The following is a 24,071-nucleotide window of genomic DNA, read 5'->3' as shown; positions in this document are numbered from 1 at the left end:
CCTATAGGGCTTGGAGGTGATTAACCCCCTGCCAGTGCCCAGCCACCATTTGGACCCTCCTCCTTCTTCTCATCTGTAACACAAAGGGGTCAGGACAGACAATTCACAGGGCCTGAGAGTCTATGACAGAGATGTCAGGTTTACCACCTCAGGCTTCAATTCGAATCTGCTGCATCTCCTCTCAGAGGAGTTCCAACATGGCCAACAGGCTGCAGAAGAGGAGACTGCTCAGTGACAGACAGGGTGGCTGCCCAGAACACCCAGTGAGAGGGAGGTAACAAAGGCTGGCTACAGTCAGGACCTCGCCCCCTCCCTCCCATCCCTTGCTCAGAGCAAGGGACAGGCCAGCCTTTGCCCAGGTGGACTCTGAACCACACGCACAAAAAAGACATCAGTTGCACAGGGAGAACCAGCAGGGGTTCCAGCACTCCAGAATGCAGCCCTTCAGGCACTGGGGGTGGCCACACAGCCACCATCTCTGCCCTGTCTCTCTCCCTCCCTCCCTGACTCTGTCCCTGAAGCTGAGAGCCAGTCCTTGAAGCTGGCCCTTCAGTACCCAGCAAAGGAAACCCACAACACCCACTCCGAAAGAGCCCATCAACCTTAAATATAAACAGACACCCAAAAACGGCCAGACGGCAAGGAAAACCAGTGGCATGAACGGGAGAGGCCAAGAGTAACAAAACCACTGACTCCAGAGGAAAAAGAGTGAAGCCAGGAAACAGAAGAGAATATTAACCAAAAAACTCTAATTAGCATTCTCAAAGAAATTTCAGACAAAAATATTATGCATAAAGCAGATAGGATACCATAAAAAAGGAAGTTCAGAGAACAAAAAATAGTGTTTAGAAATTCAGAGTATTGTTACCAAAACAAAAATTCCATAGAAAGGCTGGAAACATACTCAAGGAAATATCCCAGAAAAAGAGAACCAAAAAACAACTCTAGAAAATTTGTGACTGTCAGTGTTCTGTCTCCTAGTAACGCTGAAGCTGATTGATTTTATGTTTGGGGTGGCAGGGTATGTGTGAGAGGGGGATTCAAAGCAAACCATCATTTCTCAAACCTATCTGATAGTTACAAACAGTAGGAACTAAAAATTCAGAGTCACAGGGAATCAGTCCTGTGGGTGCAACATCTAACTAACAGCAGGCATTGAATAAAAGAGCAGAAGAAAATGGAGGAGAGGAAATTACCAAAGAAACAATAGAGCAGTATCTGTCAGAGTTAAAAAATAAAAAAAAAAGAGACAGGAAACTAATCTGGAAAGGCTTGGCACAGAGGTGGGCAGGGTAGTGAGCAGAGGCTCCTGCTGTGAGGATATGTGCAATGTCAGAACACTGGGTAAAAAGAGATCACAAAACCTACTAGAGAGAAAGGGGAGAAGCAAGCACCAGGTCATCCACAAGAGAGTAAGGCTAAGACAGACACCAGACTTCTCGTAAGTCACACTAGATGCCAGATGACAGAGCCTTCCAAGTTTACCTCTCACCATGCCAGCAAAAATGAGAAACAAAACAAAACAAAACAAAACTGAGAAGCCAGGGAAGTGAGTGAACAATGAAGGGTCATTCCAGGACAAGAGTGAGGGAGAGACCTGGTGGGCCACCAGAGCAGTGGTCCAGGAATCAGAGGGATGGTTCCAAGAAGAGAGTGAGTTCCAGACACCAGAAAGTACAATCAAGAGGCTGAATAAATTTCAGGACACAGCAAAGGCACATAATATTCTTTGGCTAAAAAGAAAAAAGAGAGGCAATTAGAAACTCCAGGAAAAATAGAAGGTATGTGAGAAAACTGTCTAAACGAGAAGCAAACTAAAATATAATGTGATTATGAGCAGAGAGGGAGAAGTTCAGATCCAAGCACTGTTTTAGGGGCTTTTTGAGTATTATTTATCCTTCACAACAGTGCCATGGCATGGCAGATGGGAATGCAGTCCCAGCACGGACCCTGGCATTCGGAAGCAATCTGCACACAGTCGTGGTCATGTGAACCCTAGCACTAGTTGTCAGTGCTGAGAACCAATCTTAAAGACAAAGCCCATATAACTGATTCATGGCCCCAAGAGAGAATGTGGCTTTAAGGGAAAGGAAGGAATACACACATGTATAGTAAAGGAAATCTCTAAATGAGGTTAAAGTTATAAGGATAATTAACAAAAAAATTAAAAATAATAATATAGCAACAATTCAGGAGGAGGTGGGAGAGGGGTAGGAATGAGGTAAATACTTAAATTTCAGGGTAGAGATTTATTCAGGTAGGTAGCACCTAATTTGTAAAAACAAGAAATAGCAATAAAGGCATATCATTTTATTTATGGCAGTAACCACCAGATATGTGAAATCAAAGCAGTACTGGTCTCTAGAGAATAAGGCTAGCGTGAGAAGAGGATTTTTTTTGTTGTCATAAACTCTTCTGTGTTATGTGTCTTTTAGAAAAGACCATGTGCATTTATGTTTCTGATAAGAATAAAAAGGAATGTTGAAATATAACTCTTTAAAATATCTAGCCCAACATTTCTCAAACCATATTTAAAGAAATGTTAGACTTTTTAAAATTGTTCATCGGTTCCAGGGGAAAAAAACAAAATCGGCAACAGAAAGTTTGAGAAATGCCACAGGCTAATTCCACTCTTGAAGATTCACCACACACAGCTGTCCTAAGTGCTTGGAAAGGCCCAGCACTATAGAGTGGTGTCCCTTTGTGTGACTGGGCACTGTGCTCGAGTGTCCTACAGACGAGGCTCAGTCCCTGTCCCCACCGCATACTGATGGTGTGGTCCCAGACACGTGCCTTGCTGCCTGGAGTAGGGTAAACAGTGGCCCCACCAAAAGTACGTCCCAGTCCTGATCCCTGGGGCCTGTCAATGTGACCCTATTTGGAAAAAAAGATCTTTGCAGATGTGATTGACCTAAGGATCCTGAGATGAGATGACAAAGATTAGGAGAGAAGGGGAAAGGACTCCAGGGAGTAAAGTGCCTGGAAGCCAAGGAGCTTAGGATGTGGGGCAGCCCCCAGACCTTAGGAGGAGCAAGGAATGGACTGTCCCTCAGAGCCTCAAGAAAGCACTCACACCTGGAGTTCAGACCTTGCTCGCCCTCTGAAACAGTGAGGATATGTGTCTGTTTTTTGTTTGTTTGTTTTGTTTGTTTTTCCCTTGGCTCTCTCTTTTCTCAGATGTATTCACTTAGCAAGGGTTTAATAAATAGTCAAGCCAGGCACATTTCTGTTGTTTTAACCCACTGGTCTCTGGTAACTGGTTGTGGCAGCCACAGGGAATGGACACAGTGCCCCATCCTCACCATGGGGTACGTGGTTATTCCACAGGGTTGCACACAACCAGCCCACACTTAAGCTCCCATCTATAATTCTTGTCAACTAGGTCTTCTCAGACTTGAGCCTTGCTTCCTAAGCCCTGGTCCTCACTGGGAGCCTGTCCTTTTCGGGGTCCTTCTGCTTGCAACCCGGGACGCACGTTAGGTTGTTATCACTAGAGCTGGGCTGTGTGACCCCAGGGCAGCAGAGGACAGTGGCATCCCACGGGATGGGATGCTGGCACCAGGCAGCCTGGTGGCAGCAGGTGGCGACAGCCCAGCATTACTACTTGGCCGGCACGAAGTTCTCAGCCAGTTCTGGGGTCAGTAGCATGACACTTTTATTGAGCACCAACGCATTGCCTGGCCCTGGGGACGTGGGTGTGAGGCCTACAGACAGGGCTGTCCCTGCTCCATCCTCTATTCTTCTGTTAGCCCATTCCAGGAGGCCAATAAACCAGTCCACAGACAGACGGATAAACCATTTAGAAGTTGTGACTCATGCTGGCAAGGAGCAGCACCAGGTCTGGCCTGGCTGGCCTGAGTAGTGACATTCAAGCGGCACCCAGGAGGTGGATGAGGAGAATCGCAAACGGGTGGAGACAAGAGGACAGGGTCCCCCAGGACAGCACTTCCCACAGTTTCCATGAAGAGCCGTCGGCGCTCCGGTTGACATGGGTTAGGTCCACAGACATTTAACGTGTTAGAAATTAAAACAAAAAACTTTAAACTCAAGCACACATTCCAGTAGCCATCAGAGGGATGAAGTCACCACACATCATGTAGCCTCCGTAATATTCCACTCGATTATTCTGAGAGAATGAAGGACAAGTAACGTTATTGTTATGAAAACAGTTCTGACCTGTGGCCCCCTGGCAGGGTCTCAAGTACCTGCAGGTGTCCCTGCACTCCACTCTGCATACCACTGAGGCTCCAGAGACTGACCCTAGGAGGACATGGCTAAGCTGGGTGAGTACAGGGGACACACCCAGAGTGTGGGTGGGGGCCCCCAGGTCCTGGTCCTGCGGGGAGTCAACCCAGCGCACTAAACAAACCCGAGCTTCTCCCCAGGCTCAAATTCTGCATCTGCCTCCTTCTGGGCACGTGACAGGGAGGCAGCAGCACCACAGGGCTAAGACAAGGACAGTGTTCAGTCTAGCGCTGAAATGACCCTCGCCCATACCCTAGACTCCTGAAGGGAGCTCAAGCCTCTTGCAGCATCCCTGAAGCCTGAGCCCGGGGTCGGGGCACTCCAGGGTCACTGAGGGGCTCTTGGGGCCCGAGGGGCCAGCTATGCTGGAGGGGGTGGGTACCTGCCTGCAGGTGCCAGGCCTCAAGGGGCCAGAGCGGAGGGGCCGGGGTCATGTGAGCACAGGTTGAGGACTGCAGGCCCTGGGCCTGGGGGATGCAGTGTGGGGAGGCGTGGGGTGTGCAGTGACGGGGAGGCGGGGTTAGTCGAGGGCGGGGGACGCGCAGGGAGGGAGGTGGTATGGGGGCGGGGCCGAAGGCGCGCAGGGCGGGGGTTACATAAATGTTCCCTGGCGCCCAGCGAGGCGGCTGAGAGCGATTGCCTCATCTTATCAGGGAACACGGCGTCCCACACTCTCTTGCCCAAGCCGCAGGCCTGGGCGGGGACAGCGTGTTCCCTCCAGAAGCCACAGGAGGCGGGCGGGGAGCGCAGGGGCTCCTCTCGCGGAGCCTCAGACCCAGCGCCTGCGCCCGGGCCCTGCTCCCCCCCCGCGCCCGCCCGCCCGCCCGCCCGCGGGCAGGTGCAGACCCGCGCACTAGCGCGCGTGTCCGGCTGGGACCTCCGGGCTCGACTGCCTCCGCCCCGCCCTCCCGTCCAGGGCGCGCCCCCAGCGATGCCCCTCGCCCTGTACAGCTCGGCCAAACTGGCGGCCTCCACAAGGTGAAGGGCCCCTCCTGGCTCCAACAGCACCCACAGAAAAAGACCACAGTGGTTCTTTTCTGCCTGTGAGCCTCTTGTGGGCAGTCGGGGTGGGGTGCATTTTTCACTGTCTCCCAAAGGCCTCGCGCTGGGCCTGGTCCAGAGCACCGTCTGCAGACCAGGGCTCTTTCTGCTTATGGGCAGTGAGTGCCGGGCTCCTCAGTGCTGGCTGAGCGTCCCTCTGGAAGGGAGAAGGGAGAGACGTCTCCCACACGGAGGGGCCCGAGAGAGAAAGACAGCTAGATCCAGCAACAGGGGTACCAGGACCACAAGAGCAGACCTCACTGGGCACAGGGAATCTGTGTAGATGTGTATCTGCGGGGAATGGGGATGGGCAGGACTGGTCCAGATAGTCAGAGAGGCACAGGGAGAGGCCTCCACAGTGAAACAGCCTCTCCTGGGCTCCCAGGCCCCAGGTCCCAGCTATTCACTGCCAGCAAGTGGCCTGTCATTCATCAACAGATAGCTCTGATCTGTGGTCACGGCACGGGTCCACTTCCAGCTCCCAACCTCAAAACTGCCATGTTCCTCACTCCCAGGAGGCCCACTCTCCCTCCAGCTCTGAGGCATCTCAGCACGTGGCCAACCACAGGGGCCAGTCAAGTTCTAGCATCCCAGGGAGCCCAGGCCACAGCCTTGGGTTCAGCAGAAAGGCCTGTCCCTGCAGTGGGGAGCCGGCTTTCCTATTTTCTTTAGGAGGCCACTCAGCTACTCTGTGGTGGTTTACAGACCCTCATGGAGCTAATGCACAGATGCCCTGTCTCCTGCGAAGTCCAGACTGGAACTCTTACCCACCACTGTACAGGTGAGGGAGGGGAAGCCCAGGAGAGAGAGCTGCCACTCGGTGGGCAGCAGAAGCAGTGACTTCTGCATGGAAGCAGCCCCTGCCGTGGCCAGCACCTGCCTCACCCTGACTCCGGCACTCCTGCCCGTTGGTTGAAGGCCCCATCTCACAGTTACTGTGAGGGCTAGTGGGAGAACACTCACACGTGCTCAGAGGAGATATGTTGTTATCACCAGTGGAGCTCCTGGGAACGTCCCCAGCTGTACACCAGCCAGCACTCATCTTTGCTGAACTGCCTGGCCTGGCCCCGGATGCTCAGTTCCAATGCTATGTGGGTCACAAGTGTGCTGATCACAGGCTCCCATATGCTCTAGCAGGCCCCAGAGCTGGTGGGACATGGAGGGAGGAGGCACCAGGCTGGAGACCACAGCCAGGGGCGTGGTTTAAGGGAGAAAATCCTCCTTCTACAGACGTGCATATCTTCACATTCGTACAGGGGATGCAGGTGTATTTCTAAAGCAGGCATTTTTGTTGTTGCTTCACCTTGCTTTGTTCTGGAATAAGATACCTTAATCCTAAAATTCATACAGAAAAATAAAAAATTGAAATAGCCAGAAAAGCTCGAAAAAAGAAGAATGATGTGAGGGAACTGGGCCATAAGGCAGTCAACACACTGTTGTCCAAGTGATGGCTGGCTGTGGAGCACAGCATGAACGCTGGAACTAGATTCTAAGACCGTGGGAACTGCTTAGCGGAAAGTAACATCTAAGACAGGCTAGAGGGACAGGGTCCAAAAAATGTCTGAGGACAACTAGGTAAAAACTGGTCTGTGCTCCACACCTGAAAGCAGGATAAGTTCTGAATGGGTCAAAGATTTAAACGTGAAAAGTGAAACTAGATATTCTAGGAGAAAACACAGCAACATTTCTTTATAATGCTAGAAGTTCTTTCTATGAATCAAAATCCAGAAGCCATAAGTGAAAAGAGTGATAAATCTGACTGTAAAATACATCTCCATGGGCAAAGTCACCATAAGAAAGGCAAAAAATAACACCAAGAAAGTGCTTATCTCCAATACAGGGGGATTGAATGAAGACAGAACACCCAACAGAAAAATGGGCGGGGGCTATAACTGACCGTTCCTAAACAGGAGGTGCAATGACTCTCAAACATCCAGAAGGATGTTCAACCTTGCCCATCAGGAGACAAATACAAATGGAACACCACGGACATCCTACTTTTTACCTATCAGGGAGCTGAGAATGTGGGAATAGGCAGGCCCACATTCTGCTGATGGAAACACAAAGTGCCACAAGCTTTTTGCCAGAGGGCAACTTGGCCATAACTGTCAAAATGACAGATGTGTGTATCTTTTGAACTCACAAATCAATTCGGGGAAGCTACCCTATGAAATGGGATATGTGCCTGGTTATTCAGTGCAGCAAAAGCCCCCAAACAACTCCTGCCCTTCCATAGGGGCCAGTTAGAATAAAGTAACAGAATCCTATGAAGGAGTGGGATGGGTTCTTCCTGAACAGAGACAGAAAGGTCTCTCAGAAACAGTGTTGAGTGAGAGAAGCAAGGTTCTGAGCAGAAGGCGTGGGGGCAGGACAAGTATCAAGTGCGCATGCGTATCTGCTTCTACCTGCAGAGAAGCTCAGGGAGGGCACTGGAGAAAGGAGTGGAGGTCGCCTCGGGGCAGAGAGCTGGGCAAGGAGGCAAAGGAGGATTTGGAGAACTTTCCTTGGAAAACTACTTAAAACCCCTCGGATTTTGAAACACAGTGTATTTGCCTACTCAAAAAATTAAAAACAAAATTCCATAACAAACGAGGAAACGGTAGCCACAAATAACACAGATTTAAAGGCGGGTGTTAAAGGAACAATACCGCGCACTCCCATCCCGTCCTGGCCTCGCACATTCCCCGGCACAATCCAATACCACCCCCAGGAGATACCACCCCATAAGCACCCCTTAAACCTAGCAGGGGGGCAGTCCTTCGAGTATGAGAAACTCAAAAACAGCAATTAAGTCCAATCTACCTTTCCAGAAGGAGTTCCCAGGGCAGGACTCCAAGGCTCCGGAGCCCCTGGGTCACCCTGCAAATGCTTCTGTTGGAGGGCACTCCCTGATAATGGGTTAGACAGACTCAGCCTCACTTAAAAGACCATGGTGAAGCATTTCAACAGCCGCAGACACAGGGTTGTAATTATGTCCTGGAGGCCCCTCCAGGCTCCCGAATACCATGCTCCTGTCATAAAAGTCGCTCTGTCCACTCTCCCCCAACTGACTGACCGTTGAGAACCAGCCTGGGCGATCAGGGCAGGAGCTAGCTGCCACCCTCCCTCCCCTCACCAACCCAGGAGAGTTCTGCAGTCAGAACATGGACCCCAAGTTCAAGGCGGGAGACTCGCTGTCCTCTGCCAGGGCTAGGGGGGAGGGGTGGGAACTCGGGGGACTGTGCAGGCTTCTGGGAAAGGGTTTTCTCTTGAACCAAAAAAAGAAATGACGGGGCAAGGCGTGGGCGGGGCAGGGGAAGCGTGCACAGGATGGAAGAGCCTCTGGGGAGCCGCGGGGCTGTGACGTCGGGGGTGGCACCCGTCACCATCACCGGCAGCACACACACAGGTCCGCAGGGACTCCCGCAGAAGCCAGGCTGCTCCGTGAGGCTGACGATCCCTCAGCCCACCTTACCCACCCACACCAGCCCTGCCCCAAAGAAACCAAGCTCCCAAGGTCAACCAGGGGAGAGGGCGCTCAGGCGGAGCACAAGGTTCCGGTTCCGGTCCCGCTGCCACCACCACCTGGCTTGGCCCCAGGCTCTCTGGGCCCCTCTGCATGGAGCCTTCAGGAACCACTCTGGTCCCACTTCCTCTTCCTGTGTCTCCCCCTCCCTGGGCCCTCCAGTCCTCTCTCCTGTCCTCTCCCTAGGCCCCCTGGGTGGGTCTGGCCATCAGGGTCCTGCCTGCCACAGCCATACAGCTTTACAGGTGCTGGGTTCACTTTTTTTTTCTTCCATTTTCTTTCGGGGGTGGGGAGGATATTTATTTATTTATTTTTTAACAGAGGTGCTGGGGATTGAACCCAGGACCTACGCAGTCTGCCACGGAGCTATACCCTCCTCCCACTTTACAGATGCCAGGTTCACTCCTGCCTGCGCTGGCTTATGACTCCACCCACCCATCCCACCCCGCAAGAGACAGGAGGGTGTCAGGATGAACCCATCCCAGGGACCAGACTGAGGGCAAAAGTCAGAATGACCTCCCCAAGGTCACACACCCAGGTTGGCCGAGCCCCAGTGTCCATATCTTGCCCCCTCACCACCGTGAACCAGGAATGGCTGTGGTGAGCTGAGCTTGGCTACTCACAATGCCCCAGGCGAGGGCAGAAGAGGAACGAGGCAGGTCACCGCCCCATCTCACAGCCAGGTGGGACCACCCTCCCCACACAGGCTGCGAGGTCCCCCTCTGGCCCCTGGGAAGGCTCAGCGGACCGATGGCTGCACCAGGCCAGTCTACCCAGGTAGGGAGTGGCCCTGCCCACACCAACGTGGGCAGGGCCTGGAGGCTCTCCTCCCGGAGGCCTGGCTGGTTCGAGAGTACTGAGCGCCCTCAAAACCACAGGGTCCCTAGCACCCACTTCTGCCCTCTTCCAGGTACAAGAAGCAGGCCCTGGTTCCCTCAGGGAAAAAATTTACGAGGTTCAAGCAGAATGGAGCACCTTCTCAGGGCTAACTCCATAAAGCAAAGAAATCAGAATAAAAGTAAGTTCTCTTACTACAGGCCCCAAGTGCCTTTAGTTTTTGAGGAAGCTGACACCAAAACAGTCCATCACTGACCTGCCTTTTCCAGAGCAGCTGAAGATGCTGAGGAACAACTCTAGACAACCAGGAGGGGGCCCGGGAAAGCTCCCAGCCCCTCCTTCAGCTCCCCAGGTCCTCAGACCCACCAGTGCCTGGCTAGCCCTGGCCATGTGGAGCAGCTGATACTCAATTTATCCACTTATATAAAAGAGACACTAGAGCGGTGAGCCGGAGGCCTTGCCCCACAGCACACCTGGGTCCTGTTCAGTGCGTCCCAGGCTGCACAAACGGAGGGGAGCAGGCCACCGTGCCCTCACCTGAAGAGATCCCCATGCCCACTGTGATGGGGGACAAGGGTGCTCCCAGGGCCCTTCCAGGTCAGGGTCCAAGGCCGGCCCCTTCCCCGTCACAGGCTTGCCCACCACCTGCCACTGCCCCACCTCCCCCAAGCCATTCCGTTCTTCTCTCTTCCTGCCCAGCTTTCCACCTGTCCTGACACACCCCCTTCCTGCCTAGCCTGGAAAAGGTGTAAGGTAGCTGACCCTGGGGACCCCACCACACAGGAAAGCAGAAGCCGCTCTGCAATCCCCACCCCCTTGGTATCCCCCAGAAGCCCCGAGGTGGGAGTGTCTCCTTTCTCAACAGCTCTGCAGGGGACTGATGCCCAGGGAGGGTCAGTGAAAGCCAGGACCAGCTGCCTGGGGCAAGGACACTGTCCTGTACTCTGCCATCCCGCCCCCACCAGGACCCGAGATGGTGCACCCTGGAGTCACCCCCAAGGTCATGGAACCAGGGTTCACGTGTTGCATGGGGTGGGCAGATGAGGGGACGGAAAACATGGAGCCAACCAGCTGTCTCTCTGATGTTCTCATAGACCATAGACAGGGGTCCTCTTACATGCAGGTCCATGCCTATCAGCCAACCTAGACCACAGACGACCGAGCGGCTGAGCCCGGCTGTCCTGGGTATGCAGGAGGCACATATGCTGCAGAGCCGTGGCTGCAGGAAGGAAGCCTGGGGTCAGCTTGGGAAGACAGGATTCAGGCACAACTGTCCTTTCTGCATTCCGATGGCTTTCAACTGAACTGCTTCTCGTAGTCAGAAAGAAGGCAGTACGCTATCTCACAAAGCTGATGTATATGTACACGTCTATACGTATCTATATACATACGTACGTAGACATTACAAACTTCTATTACAGAATAACAGCCTCACCCAAACTCCAGCTCACTCACTGGGCCTGCTTCCCTGGGACCCAGGACTTCTGGCCTCTGCCAAGGGAGCAGTGCTTATTCACATGCCTGGGTGCACGTGCCTGGAGAGGTCAAGAGGACCATGTGCCAGGAATTCCATCAAGGTGTGGTCCCTGCTTCTGCTAAGGGTTACAGAACACATTTGAAAATTTCCGTTCCCAAGGTCCCTTTCCAAATGGTGATCATAAAATACCAATGGTTTCTGCCAGCAGGCAGCAGAAGCCACTCCAGACAAGGGCTCTGGGGTTAGTCCCTGTCTGTGTGTCACATACACACGCTGTATTTCTCCTGAAGGGATGTGCCAGGAGAGGTGTATCGGTTCCCCCCACCCCCACAAGCTTCCAGACCCTGGACTGCTCCACGGGAGGGACCTTCTCCAGGTGATCAAATGCTATGGGGGACTCGTGTGAGCTAAACCCAAAGAACAGGCCTTTCCATTCCTTGCCTCCCTGTCCTGATGGTCACATCAGTAACTGCCTCCAAAGGGAAGCCAGGTGCAGTTTCCATCAAGCTCCTGGCCCCCTTCCCTTTGCCATCCTGGGGGGAGGGCTCCCCATGCTGTCATCCACCCTGCCTTGGCAGCTGTGATCCACTGCACACCCACACACCCAGCCCTCCTCAGGGAAGTTCTCAAACACCCCAGAAAGGCAAGGGCGTGAGTTTGGAATCCACAGTGAGAGATCCAGGTTTATTCACTTGATAAAAACACTCTTCGTTTGAGGCTGATCAAAAGTAAGGGAGAGTGAGGGTAGCGGTCAGTGGTAGAGTGCCTGCTTAGCATGCATGAGGTCCTGGGTTCAATTCCCAGTGCCTCCATCAAGAAATTAATAAACCTAATTACCTCCCCCTGAAAAATTGTTTTAAAAAAAGGGAACTCATATCCAGAATATATAAAGAACTCTGAAATCTCAACAATAAGCCAACACTTGATTTTAACAATGAACAAAGGATTCAAACCCAACTAAAGAAGATGTACAAAAACAACAAGTTCCTACTGTACAGCACAGGGAACTAGATTTAATAGCTTGTAATAACCTATAATGAAAAAGAACATGAAATAGAATATATATGTGTACATATGACTGAATCACTAGGCCATACGTCAGGAACTAACACAACATTGTAAATCAACTATATTTCAATTAAACAAGATACACAGAAGGCAAACACGATGTGGAAAGTGCGCAATGTCATTTGTCATCAAGGAAATGCGAGTAAAACAACGAGACAGCACCATTCACAAGCTAGAACAGCTAAAGTCCAAAACACTGGCCACAAACTAGATGCTGGTGGAGCAGCTGGGACTCTCACTCGCTGTGGGTGCAAATGCAACGTGGTCCAGTCATTTTAAAAGATGGTTTGGCAGTTTCTTATGAAGTTAAACACAGACTCACCAGACAACCCAGCGATTCCGCTCCTGGGTATTCACCAGGTGAAAAGACCCTCTACTCATAATCAACCAACACTGTGAGGAGGCACTTTTCTACAGGTGAGCATAGGAACATGTGGTGGTGCGTCCATACAATGGACCACGACGGTGGCAAAGAAGAAGGAGCTAGTGACTCACACGCACTCAAATGGATGCATCTTAAATGCATTTTGCTAAGTCAAAGAAGCTAGACCCCAAAGTTTACACGTTGTGTGACTATTCATGTGACATTCCACCAAAGGCAGAACGTCAAAGACAGAAAATGCATCAGGGGTTGGGGGGGATGGAGGATCGGGAAGTGGCTGACCACAAAGGGAAATTTTTAGGGTGATGGAACTGTTCTGCCTGGTACCGGGATGGTGGATACAAGACTCTCTGCTTTTGTCAAAACCCACAGGACTGTACTTTGTCAAGAATGCATTTCTATGTATGCAAATGTTCAGCCTGTAAAGGAGGCTAGGGGAGTCCCAGGATGAAAGGCAGGCAGTGATGACAACACATTCTGGCTATATTACAAATACATGCCATGGCCTCTCAGAAGGGGGCCAGGAAAAGGAGCTGACAAGAGGAACTGCACTTGAACAAAGCTCTTGCTTCTCACGAGAGAAACCAGGGTAGACAATTCCAAAACTGCTTCACGTGGACACGAGGGCTGAACAGACAGGTGAACACAGGGTGAATGGTACAAGCCTGTGTCTCACTGTTGGAGAGGGAAGTTACAGGTGAGCAAGGGGAAGGCAAATGAGTCCCTCGTGGGGCTGCCCAGAGTCTGAGGCATGGGTGTGAACTCATGCTGAGCCTCGGGTCAAGGGGATAAGTGACTGAAGGTTCAAGGGCTAGAACAAATCTATGTCCCTGGCTCTGTCCCTCAGGGAGGGCTAGAAGCAGTGACACCCCAGAAACAAGGAGCACCTGCAGCACCCAGATCTTGGTGTCTAAGTATCATTTTCCAATAAAGGGAAACAGGGATCCTTGGAAAGATGGCTGATTCTAGGACTGGAAGAGGAGACACACAAGACAAACCTGAAGCACCTTATAATGCCAGGAAGGAAGGAAGGGAGGGAGGGAGGGCGGGCATGAAAGTCTAAATGATGGGGGCAGGTCCGGGGACACAGGAGCCAACCCAACAGAGTCCCTGGCCAAGAATGAACACTGGAGCAACAAGATAAATATCAGAAGTAAGTTCCATGGATATCATTCTCCCACTGATATGGGGTGATGGGAAGGTACTTCACCGCCCTGGTATTTCTCCCAAAAAGCCATAAACACAGTCTCATCACAAGCAAAACACCAGGCAAACGCAAACTGAGGGCCAGTCTGTACAACGGCTGGCCACACCTCTCACAACTGTTAAGGTCACGGGAAACAAGGCAGGTCTGGGAGCCTGTCCCAGCCAAAAGAAGCCTGAGGAGGGCAGACAACTAGGTTCAGATAATGAATCACGGAAAACCCAGCTTACCCACATTTTGTGATCACTGAGGCAGTGACCGTGGAGCTCATGTGTGAGTGAGTAATTCAGCAGGGACCACAAGCCCGGGGACCCCAGAGGTCTGGAGAAGAGGTGGGCAGGGGGCAGGGGGAGGCGGAGGGAGAGGGGACAAGACAGTGACAATAGCACTGAGAAAACCAAGCATAAAGGGTAACTATGAATTCTAGGAAAAGAAACCTGTGTGACACCAAGGTCACCTGCAAGTTGCGTGTCCTTAGTCCTAACCATCTCTGGAGACGGAATGCTGACCTAATCCAAGCTCAGAGGAGGCGGCAAGGTGCCGGGAGTGCATCTGTCCTCAGCCATCCTGGGAAGTCAGCAGATAAGGCCCCAAAACTGGGACCTGAAGAGAGCCCTCTGAGCACACGCTGGGCAGACAACACCAGAGGGGCCCCTGGGCTGGGGCATGACCAGGCACCCGTCCATCACAGCAGATGCACGGGGCGCTGCGGGCCTGGGGCTAGGGCACTACTACACTCGTTACCCTAAAAACCTTTTAGAATAATTTACAGAGTGGAATGGAACTGGTCCAATGTTCTCGGCAGCCAAGCCTTTTCTTAGAGAATCACTTTGCCATCCTTGTCACCATCTTCGGAAGCCCCACAAGGGTGCGGGCTGGCCAGCACCCAAGGGAGAGGACACGGCTCCCCTCCTGCTCCTCCCTGTCCCCCCCACCACAGGAAAGCCTCACCGGGCAGCCTCCCCTCTGCGGGCCTGTATGACCCTCAGGCACTTTTCATTGTTTTTGCTGTCGCTGCCTCTGATTCCCTAAAAACCTGAGTACAAAGTGCTCAACGCCTAGCGGCTGTATGCTGGGAGCCCATTCTCCTGGTGATGGTGACGCAGCTCCTACTTGGGGCAAAGGGGCAGTGAGGTGGGACCTGGCTGCAGACGCACTTCCTAAGTCAGTGAGTGTCACTCTAGCACGAGACATGCTCTGATTTCTAAATTCACGGCACAGACACATTAGTGGAAGAAAACACACAGCATCCAGGCAGTGGGGGTGCCAAGGAAGTGAGCACTCCCCACGGGCTCCCCTCCCTACCCAAGTCTAAGCACCGTCAGACGCAGGGCATGACCACAGGCCACAGGCCCAGCCAGAGCCCACTCTGCACACCGGGCTTCATCCCCCGGCCGCTGGTCTCCAAGGCCCACTCACCGCACCCCAGGTGGGGGTCTGGCTCACTGCTCCAGGACCAACTGCCCCCAACTGCCACACTCCAGGGGCGGGGGCAGGTAGCAGCCTGCAGGCCAGGCCATCGCAGTGTGTTCACAGCTGGAGCAGAGTGCGCTGGGCGGGGACCGGGCCGGGCTGCGGCCAAGCGCCACGTCTGACCCCAGACTGTGCGCGTCCACGCGGCCCTGGAGCCTGGTAGCTCTGGGGAGTTCCTGCCTCCCAGGGTTCTGTGAGCCAGGAAGGGCAAGCGGTGGTGGAGGAGGGGTTCCGAGAAACAAGACTCAGGCAAGTCCTTCTCTTCTGCATGTCTGTGCCCTGTGGGTGCGGGGTCCTCCCCAAGACAGGGCCTGGGGTCCCCGCCTGCAGGGCCAGGGCTGCCCCATATCCCGGCCAGATCGCTGTGGGAACTCCAGCCGCAGACACCACAGCCCCCCTTCCTAGCGCTATTCTTGGTGTGTGTCTCCCTTTGGGGGAAGGATAAGGGTGGAAATGATCAGAAGCTAAAATTAGCAAACGGCAAACAATTGAGGCCAGGAATCTGAGGTCAGCTAAGGATAACGGTTGGTTTTCTGTGGCCTTGAGGTGGTTTGAGCAATAAAGGGAATTGAAAATGAAAACAGATCTGGAAGCAGCCCAGCCCCTGCCGGGACCAGGCCAGACACGGGCCAGCCGGGGGGCGGGCTAGGCCAGGTGGCAGCGCTTTGATGGCCCAGACCCTCCCAGGGCTCGCCTCCCCTCTTCCTGACTTTCTACCCTGCCTTCTTCCTTGGAGCCGGCCTCCCCTTCTAAGCTGGAGGAGCACCTTCTGCTGCCATGGGCTCCCTGGGCACCAGCCTGGCTCCGACTCCTCCTCCTGGGCGGTGGTGGCTGTAAACCCCCAGGGACTGAGCCGTGTTACCAGGGCTACAGGCCCAGCTCTGGTTCCACCGGGACCTGCCTTCTAACTGGACCCAGTAAAAGTGCCTGGTGATAGACCAGGAAATCAGGCCCAACGAGGGTCTGAGACACATTGGGTCACACAGCCCTGACCCCAGCCAGGCGCTGCCAGGAGGCGAGGCAAGCGCCCCAGGCCTGAGGGGTGGGGGTGGGGCGCCTTGACTCCCTATTGCCCCGGGGGGCTGGCTGCACAGTGGCTGCAGACAGACCAGGGGAGGGTGGCCTGGTCTCGTTGCCCCTCCAGGGTCAGGAAGCTGCCCTCCCCGAAGAACTGCAAATGGCCGCTCTGGAGGCCATGCCCAGCAGTTCTGAGACCTGGAAACAACCTCTTTGCCTCCTAAGGGCGCTCAGCTTGGCCTCGTGATGCCCAGCTGTCACTAAAGCATGCAGGAGCCTGGAATGCAGCAACCATGGAAGGGCCCTAGCCCAGAGGACAGAGCAACCACCCAAGGCCCTCCCAAGGGGCCAGCCCGGGGTCAGGAGCTGGAGCCACCGCAGATGACTCCACTGTCACTCCAGCAGCTCTGACCGGGAACCAGCTGGCCGCCACCCTGGCCACCAGGCCTGTGCGCGCAGAGCAGGGAGCCAGGGGGGCTTGCGGGGTGGAACCTCGGAGTCCAGGCAGAGGGGCCCCTGCAGACACCAGCTCTGAGAAGAGATGGAAATCCCTGGCCTGGCCTGAACGCCAAAGGCAAGAAAGAAGAGCTCCCACGGCCACCTTCCCAAGACCAGGAGGCCTAACCACACGCCCTCCAGCCCCAAGAGTCAGGAGGTGGGGTGTACAGCAGGGCAGTGTGGGGACCCCGGGGTAAAAGAGCGGGCCTGGGGCCTTTGTTAGGTAAACGCTTCCCAGCCGGCCCACTCAGTTCACCGCAGGGCCCTCGGACATCTAAGAACACCTTTCTTGCCAGGGTGCCGGGCTAGGTGCTCTCGAGCCCTGCTGGTGGGGTGTCAGGCTCGGTCTTCCTTCCTAGGAGGCAGTTTGTCCCTACCTGCACCTTCCCTGGCTGGCTCCCAGGAGTTCATGTGAAAATGACAAGCACAGGCCCACCATGGGTGACAGTCGGTCACAGGCTATTCCAGGGGAGCAAGTCGCTGGAAATATCACACCTGCACAACCCCGGGCTCCGTCAGGACAGAATGCTAAACAGTGGGAAAGAGCAGGACGTAAAATGACTTGTGTGGGACACCCCAAGTTTTCTACGGAAATACGCACAGGCACACGGGGTAGCAGTAGTGACGCGCGGACGGTGGGATGAAAGTTGGTGCTCTTCCTCCTCGTTAATTTTTCTCTCATTTCTTTTCTGTTTCCCACATCCTATTTCGTGAGCGTGCTCCACTTTTACAATCAGAAAGAAAAACAGATGCAACGCACTCTAATCACAGTCTTCCAGTAAAGCAACTTCTTACGAGAAACAGGAACATACTCACATCTCACCCGGTCCCAGAGCACCAAAAGCCAGTCCCAGTGTGGGTGGACCAGGCATTTTCCAACTGCTGACTGCACCCAACTCAGAAGCTGCCCTCCGGCCCACAGATGGCCGATTTGGGTCACCTGCAAAGGCTCGTCACTCCGGGAGACGCTGTGGAATTCTCCACTTGGGTGTCCACCAAGCGTTGCCTCCTGGTGTCCCCTAATCTCCCTGCCGCTCTCATGTTCTTACACAAAGGCCACTGACAGCGAGGGTCCTTAGCTATTCAAAACTGCTGCAGCCCGAATCACCCCGGGCAGCGGGTGCCGGCATCTCAGAGCCCAGTGGGCCTGGCCTCCTGCACTGGCCTGGCCCACCCCTGAGGTCCTCCCAGAGGGCTGGACCCACACCAAAGCTACCCTGGAGACCCTCTGAAATCAGGCAGGAGGCCTCCTTACACGCCTGACCGCTTTCTCTAAACACCGCTGGGTGAGACAGGTGCAAAGCACCAGGCCCTGGGCCTCATTTCCCTTACCCTACACCCTGGGGACATCGTTCCTTACACCTCAAGTTCAAGCAACTGATGAAGACAGAACCTAAGGGGAGCATCCCGCCTGGACCCTCACATGCGTCCCCTGGGATCTGCACCCCTGCCGCCGAGGAACAGCTGTCCCCATAGGAGGTGCCAGGACAGGCTCTGAGCAGTGGGCCTGCACCGCCTGTGGAACGAACTTCCCACCCACCAACACCTCTGGGTCCTCATGCCCCTCCCCAACTGTGACAGGCAGACCCCTTCCCTTCCTGGCCTGTAACTTGCATAATGGCTCCACAGCCTGACTACTCTCCAAGTTCTGGGAGCTCAGGGGGACCCTCTGCAGGGCTTCACTAGGTGGAGAAGAGCCACCTCTGCCAGAGAAGCGGTCATCACTGCCGCAAGGGCCTCGCTGAGGACCCGGCGGTGTCAGCAGCTCTCCCAGTGCTCCGGTCAGCCCAGGACATGTGGCCAATCGCTGGTTCCACCGTCCAGCTCTATGGAATTGCAGGGATGCTTTTTGTTCATTCCCACCCAGCCTCACAGTGGTGGGAGGGCCGCTGGAAGCTGTGACCCCTGGGGGGACCCCCAGGGCCAGGATGGGGGCCTGAAGCATCCTGGAGAGACTGAAGTCCCTCTCCTGAATCTAGTCCTCACGATGCGCCCACCTCTGGGGCCCCGAGGGAGCCCATTTCCTCCCTGCCCATCCCTAGGCACCAACACACGCCCGTGCAGCAAGAGGCCCATGCAAGTATCAGAGGTGAGGTGGGTGACAGGGGCTGACAGGGCTGACACCTGGCCAGGACCTAGAGACTGGGGTCCAGGACCAGGCACAGCACAAGGCGGGCATGCACACAATCCCTGGCCCCCGGGATGACGGCCACTCCACTGACTGGAGGGCTGCTACTCCCACTGCAGCCCCACTGGGCACATGCTTCCCAGCTGCTGGGGGCCTGGCCAGCTCTCGGAAAACATGCCCAAGTCAGGACCACCCAGAGGGTCACTGGAGCGCCCGGGGCAGCAGCACTCCCACAGTCCTGAACTCCCCCAGATGGAATTACAGTCACGGACCGGGACCCCACAAAGGGGAGTCAGGGGAGCAGGCCTGCATAGGACACAGCACCCCTGCTTCACCCCACAGCCGCACTCTGCAGGTCCAGAGAGAGCACAGGCCTCTGCAAACAGCCCTGGACGGTGCCAAATCCAAAGGCAGTGACATGGGCAGCAAAGCTGAGCCCAAGGCACGGAGGCCTGGCATGCAGTCTGAGCCCCAGCTCATGAAAACGAAGCGGTCAGCGCCCGTGCAGATGGGCTGTGCGTCTGCGGCCACGCCAGCCAGGCCTGGGCGACAAGGGGTCTTTTGGGGGCTGGTGAAGGGAAGGATCACCAAGGGTGAAGTCAGTGCCAAGCAACCTCTCTGGGAGGTAAAACTGAGGGCACTCTCTCTCTTTCTTTGAGCTTTTCTAATTTTCCAAAATGGTTCGCAGTTAACATGTCACTTTCAATAAAACATAAGGGCACCTGTGCATGTGGGTGCCATGAGTGGCCCTTCTCCTCCTGGAGAGCCAGACCCTCAGACCCTCAGGTTCCACTGTCACTTAAGCTGGAAACCAGGTCAGAAAGGGTAGCGGGGCCAACGCCACTCTCATTTGCTTCCACTGCATCCTCTTCTCTTTACTAGACTTGACCTTCCCGTGGGCATCCTGACATCCCCCAAGTCCTGTGAGTTTTCCACTTTCCTCCCCGAGCAGGGAAACCAAGGGTGTGGGTCTCACCTGCAGAAACAGATGGAGGTGCCCAGAAAGAACAGAAGAGACCGCAGGAGCTGAGGCTGGCCCGCGGGGAGCCGTCAAGAAGGCAGGGAGGCAGGCACTCAGGCATGAGACGGGCTTTTGGAAACACACCTTCCCCTATCCCCGGGTGGGGGGCATGTGGTCAGGGAAAAGCCAACAGAGAGCCCAAGCATTCTCCCAAACATGCCCATGGAAAGGCGGGCATGCACGCGGCCCGGAGCCAGAGGCCAGAGGCCAGGGCACAAGGGCACCGTGACACCCACTTCTTTCTTCTTCCCCTGGCATCCTGAGTCACACCGCCCCCTCCCTCCTTCCCTCCTCGCCCTTAGAGTCCCCCACCCCACCCTGTGCAGAATCCCTGGGGAGGAGCCTCCATAAGACTCCTCTTCCCACCACCCCTCAGGAGCAGCATGACCCCTGGATGCCCACACCCTGGGCCTGTCTCTCATCACCAAGACAATGCCCCTCAGGCCCAGACCTGCCTCCAGAGGGGTCCCTCTGACTTGCCTTTCGCCCACCCCCCCAAGTGACTGGGCGGTGCCTCTCTGCTCCCACGCCCTCCGTGGTCCCCCCTAAGACCCCTTCCTTACAGGAATCTGGCTCATGGCTTTGAAAGACACCCCCACTTACCTCTCCCCACCCACAAGTGGCAAGAACAGCACTTCCCAAACCTCCGGCCAGCCCAGCATGGTCTGGGCAGAGCAGCCAGCACCCTTGTGACCTGGTCTCCCAGGTGGTCCCCAGGCACAACGGCAGAAGCCCTCTCCTCGGGAGCCTTGGTGCCACCGGCAGAGCTCTCGGGGGACACCTAGCCCTAGCTCCGTGCTTACCTCACCTAGTCTCTCAGCCCTCAAGTCCTCTGACCTGCCGAGCTCGGCCCCATCACAGACCTGACCCACCACAGCCTCAGCTGACAGCCAGCAGGCGGGGACCCTACGTGTCCCCTCAGAGCCCCTCCCTTGCTAGCCCACTCAACCCACTGTTCCCATCTGCACCTCCCCAACCTCCAGGCCCCAAAGGCAGGGGGCTGGGTCCCAGCAGCCCACCCATGACTGACCACGCAGCCCACGACCAAGGCCCAGGTCACCCCATCTGGAAACTGAAAGGTTCGGAGGCACAGGTGGTGCTTTCGTTTCTCCTTCCAGTTGAAGGTGATGCCTCTGAGAGAGAAGACGAGAAGCGGACCTGTGACAATGCGGGCGTCACCTCGAGGGAAGCCCTCCCTAGAAGCCGAGGCTGGGGCGTGGGGGTGGCAGGGGTTTCCCCCCGCCTGGAAGCCCCCAAGGCCCCGAGAGGCTGGGGGTCCAGGCAGGATGTGAGGAGAAGAAAGAGGTGGCCAAGGGGCTGCCACAAGGCTGGAACGTGGAGATGAGCTGGGGGATGGCGTGCAGCCCCAGGGACGAACCAGCACTGCCGGTGACACAGGGAGGGGTCCTGGGCACATCCACCTCACTTCTCCCCAAGCGGGTGGGTCAACATCAGAGGGACCCAACCCAGGAGGGGCAGCCAGTGCTGAAAAGGAGCCCAGGACTCATGCGTGCGTGTGTGTATTGGTGGGGGAGGGGTGCAAGTTTCAGGAAAAGGAAGAGGGTGCTTTCTGGAACCACAGATGCGTGATCTTCCCAGAAACAATCAAGCCAAGCTCATCGACCTGGGGTTCTGTGCAAAATGACGGATTCCTGCTGGGACAGGCTACAGGTGCACAGAAGGTGCCGGGCGATGTGTGGGGGCCTTTGTCAGGAAAGGGGCTCATGCTGCATACATGGACACTCAGAGGGTCACGTTCCCTCTGCACCCACGACCATCTGTGCTCTGGGCATGTCATAACAAAAGCCTGCGCTCTCCCTCTAGGACGGGGATCAGAGCACGGATTTATTCCATCGGTGACCACAGACTTTACCCATGGGACAGTAGAGGCGATGAACCAATGAGGGCCCAGGGACAGCTGGAGGGTGAAAATACCATCATGAGTGGCTAAAACATTTGAAGACCTTCCCCCGGGGCTGGCTAAGCAGACACTCTGGGTCAGTGGTCAGTCCTGTGAAGGGAGGTGTCTCCACTCCACACCCCTCCAACCCCAGCCAGAGGCAGGACCTTCACAGCCCTTGGGAACAGCGAGGAAACCCCATGCCTCCCACCCTTGGCCCTGTCCTGACACCCACCCCCACCAATGCAGCTTTACACAGTACTGTGTGTACCATTGGGCAGGCCGGCTCCCAGCCCCAGCCCCATCGCCGCGACCCTGGCCACCTTCTCTCCCCTTTTGAGAGTCTAGAGCTTCTCAGCCGGGCTGCAGGGTGGGTTGGGACCCTGGTGCCCAGGGCTAGTGCCCCCCGAGCCTCCTATCAGGCCCACTCTGCACCTCGGTGTGGCCAGGGTCTCACTGCAGCCTCCTCCTGCTGGGCCCCAAGAACCCCCCCCAATCACCCTGGGTCCAGCCTGAAAGACCTGAGGAGACGCCAACCCACAGCCCAGAAGCACCTGCCTCAGACTTCAGGCCCCAACCCCCCCACCAAGCCCCAAGGGGCAGCCACACCTAGCCCCCCGCCTCAGGGGCTGGATCCCCTCCTCACAGTGTGGAGGCAGGACAGCTTTGGGGCGGTTGGGTGCTGTCCTCAGGAGGGTGGGAAGTGCCTGGGACAGCTCAGTGGGGAAGGGGCCCCGACTGCAACCCCTTCTGCCGCTTCCACCCCTGCCGGCAACCGCCCTCCCCCAGCTCTTTTCTGCCCTGGAATCCACCAAGATGTTGTTGACATAAAGGTTCTACTGCTTCTAGGGGAAAAATCTGTAAACCCCAGACCGGGACTCATTCTCCACATTCTTAGGACAAACCCTGTGACCAGCATATTTGGCCCCCAGGAGGGGTGTGGAGTGACAGCCCAGGCCTCCCAAGCAGGGAGTGACCCACTATGAGCCAGGCCCCCGGCAGAGGGGCAGAAGCAGGCCACCCCAGAGGCCCAGCACCCAGCCAGGGCACAGAGGAGCCAAGCTGGACGAGCACCCGGACTGCTGCTGGTTCCAGCCCGGCTCCCAGCACCCCAGCCCCCTCCCCACAGCCCTGCCGGCGGGACTCCTGGACAGGTCTGAGCCACAGCCCGATTTCAGTAGGCCCTAGCCTGAAACCAGGGGTGAAGGCGGTGATGGAGATGCTCATGCTGCTGACACCCCAGCTGTGCTGCAGGTAAGGAGTGAGACCAGATGTCAGCACAGACGGGAGGGAGGGGCATGGGGCCTGCCTCTGGGGCTGGAGCCACATGATCTGGCTGCACAGGCACAGGGCTCTCCGGGCCAGGGTCCTGGCGGACATCTCGGCCCTCCAGAAAGACGGAGAAGGAAGACTCCTCGGGCCTTCTCTAGCGGCTCAGGAACCTGGACCCAGAGACGCCAGTTCCGTGCCTGGGAGGTCAGGCACCCTTGCGTTATCCGCCCCGGGCCTTTGCAGGACTCCGTGTCCACGGATGCACAGCAGCCACTGTCAGAACATGCAAACCCTGGAGAGCCTCCCGGGACCCGGCTGGCCAGCTCCAAACAGCTCTGGGCTGTCCCAGGTCACCTCCTGCGGATGGAAATCGTCCCCTAATGTAGGAAGCCCAGTTTGCATGACTACGTCCCAGGGTGCTGCTGGCACAGGTGGGCACACGGTCTGCCGGGGCCGAGAGCCCCCAGGCCATGCACCGGCAGAAGCGCCCTTCCACTGTGGTCCCCATGGAAGGCTGGCCCTTGAGGCAGGTGAGGCTCTTAGGGCGGTCTCCCTGACTGGGGCGCAGAGAGGCAGGGGTGCAGGTGCGCGCAGCTCCGGGCCTCTCCGTGCCCAGTGCCTGGTCACTCCAGACCACGCGAGCGGGGCAAGGAGACGCTCCACACATGTCCTCAGAAACAACTTAGATGCCAGAGCAGAAAGAGGACGGCTGCAAGAGCGCCCAGGTGTCAGCTCAGAACAGACACCCCCAGCTCACACGCTCACTCAGAATCTCCCCTCAGACCACACAGGAAGCATCTCAATGCCAAAGGATGAAAAGCTGGCAGGAAGGGTGCATGACCTGTGGTCGGACAGCTGCAACTCTGGTCTCAAGAAGACCCTCATGCTTCCCCTTAGGAAACAATTCTCATATCTGATCTCATATCTGCAACTTAGAACTGCGGGCCCCAAGAAAGAGAGAAGAAAGGGGGAAAGACGGCCTGACACTCACGAAGGCAGTACC

The 24,071-nt window shown here is 55.8% G+C and overlaps 1 protein-coding gene across 1 annotated transcript in view; it reads right to left on the bottom strand.

Moving 5' to 3' along the window:
- The window catches only part of KLF13 (Kruppel like factor 13), a 43,384-nt gene that overhangs the window by 6,354 nt on the left and 12,959 nt on the right, over positions 1-24,071 (bottom strand). The window lies entirely within an intron of this gene.

Source organism: Camelus ferus, chromosome 27, assembly GCF_009834535.1.
Source record: "Camelus ferus isolate YT-003-E chromosome 27, BCGSAC_Cfer_1.0, whole genome shotgun sequence".
NCBI classification, from domain to species: Eukaryota; Metazoa; Chordata; class Mammalia; order Artiodactyla; family Camelidae; genus Camelus; species Camelus ferus.
This window is presented reverse-complemented; position numbering and strand designations above follow the sequence as displayed.